The sequence below is a fragment of the Mobula hypostoma genome, chromosome 2 (assembly GCF_963921235.1).
Source record: "Mobula hypostoma chromosome 2, sMobHyp1.1, whole genome shotgun sequence".
In the NCBI taxonomy this organism is placed as follows: Eukaryota; Metazoa; Chordata; class Chondrichthyes; order Myliobatiformes; family Myliobatidae; genus Mobula; species Mobula hypostoma.
This window is the reverse complement of record NC_086098.1, coordinates 223,593,254-223,595,602: the sequence shown is the minus strand read 5'-3', so window position 1 is coordinate 223,595,602 and position 2,349 is coordinate 223,593,254.

Here is a 2,349-nt window from a genome sequence, read left to right as displayed (position 1 = left end):
TGTGAAAAAGTTGCCCCTCAGATGCTTTTTGAATCTTCTCTTTCTCATCCTAAACCTATGCCGACTAGTTTTGTGGGGCAAAGGCTATTACATCCACCTTATCTATGCCCCTCATGATTTTATCCAATGAAGGCCACCCTTCATTCTTCTGTACTCCAAGGAATAAGGACCTAGCCTCGACTACATCTCCTTGTAACTTAAGGCCTCTAATCCTGGCAACAACATTGTAAATCTCTGTACTCAATTTCCAGTTTAATCACATCTTTGCAACAGCAGGGTGACCAAAACTGTACACAGTATAGTAGTTTGTTCATTTCTCATGCTAAGGAGACATGTGAGAACATTGTCGACAGTAGTCCCCAAGGAGGGGAGGTTCAGCCTGAGACATTATGCACTCTGTTATTTAGGCAACACCACTGGTAGACCTGCAGTAACCCAGGCTTCATCTATCACCATAATGCTCCTCTACCCATCACCATAACCCCATATCCACCACTGCCGTCTACTCTATAACCATTCTAAACCCTGTCAGCTTGTGCTCACTGCAATCTCTGTACCTATAACCCTGTACCCACCATAAAACCATACCCTCAATTACCTCCATAAATGCCAAACCAACCACTTCCCTCACCTTCCATACCTGCCACCTTGTGATGGTGTAAACCATCATTGCATTATATTCCACTTACCATGACTTTGTCTACCCACTGTCCATATCCCTCTGAAGCCTTCCTGTGCATAGTAGCTTCAGCAAACCTGGATATATTACATTTGTTGCCTGATCCTTCATTGATGTGGTTTGAGGAAGACCTGGGGCTCCAGCGCTGAGCACTGTGGGACCCACTCATCACAGCTCCCAAAGTAGAAAGAGCACAGAACGGATTTATCAGGACGTTGCCAGGACTTGGGGGCCCGAGTTACAAGGAGAGGTTGCATAGTCTAGGACTTCATTCCCTGAGGCACAGGAGATCAAGGGGATGACCTGATAGAACTAACAAGGTCATGAGAGGCACAGACAGGGCGAAGGAACACAGTACTTTTCCAAGCAAGTGGGTGCTAAAAACAAGAGGGTATAGGTCTAAACTCAGAGGTGAAACATTTAGGAGAGACATCAAGGGCAACTTCTTCAACCAAAGGGTGGTGCATATTTGGAATCAGCTGGCAGAAATAGTGTTTGATGTGGGCACATCAGCAACATTTAAAGGCCATCCAGATCAGTAAATGGATAGGAGAGGATTAGGACCAAATATGGGCAGATGGGACTGGCTCACTATGCAACACAGTCAGTATGGATGAGATGGGCCGAAGGGCCTGTTCTATACTCTGTGACTCTATAACCCACTTTAGATAAGCAACCACAATATCCTTAGATGCAAGTAGTCATTCCCTGGAGATTTATCAAATTTCCATCCCAATGATTTCTGTAATGCATTTTCTTATATTAAAACAACATTTTTTCTCTATTAATGCTGTCATTTTGGTAGAAATTAGCATGGAAGGAGGCTTGAATCCATAGTGACTTCTACTTAGCCAGTTCCATTATGCATCAATGCTAAAACTGGCCTCCATCTAATCCTATCCTGGCAATCCTCCCAATAGCCAAACCACTCTTAAAACCTGTCCTAATGTCACCACAATCATCCCTTCCAAACTAAACAACAAGCTTCAAGACTTGGGTCTCCCTTTGCAACTGGATACTCGACTTACTCATTGTTCGATGTCAGTCAGTTAGGATTGGTAACGTCTCCTCCTCGCAGTCGAACACAGGCACACCTCACAAGTGTGTGCTTAGCCCCTTGCTGTACTCTGTACGTGCTTGTGACTGCGTGGTTAAGCACAGCTCCAAAGTCATCTCTGAATTCACCGATGCCACCACTGCCATGGGGTGAATCACAGGTAACGGTGAGTCGGTACGATAGGTCTCCTGGCTGAGTGGTGCCACAACAACAACTTCTCTCTCAACGTCAATAAAACTGAAGAGCAGATACTTGTCTTCAGGAAAGAGAAGGAGGGAGAACCTGACTGAGTCAGGAGATCGGGAGCAGTAAGAGCTAGGAACTTTAAATTCCTGGGCACTTGTCCTGGGCCCAGTGCCTGGACACATTCTCAAGGAAAACATGCCAGCATTCTTACTTTCGTAGGAGGTTAAGAAAGTTCAGGTTGTCACTGAACACTCCAACTTGTACAGATATTCTGTTTAAAGTGTTCTGACTGGATTCATTAAATTCTGGTACAACAATTCAAACACACAGGAACATGAGCTGCAGAGAGCGGTGGTCTCTGCCCAGTACATCGCGGGCACATCCCTCCCCAACATCGGTGGAATCTACAGCAGGGGCTGCCTCATGA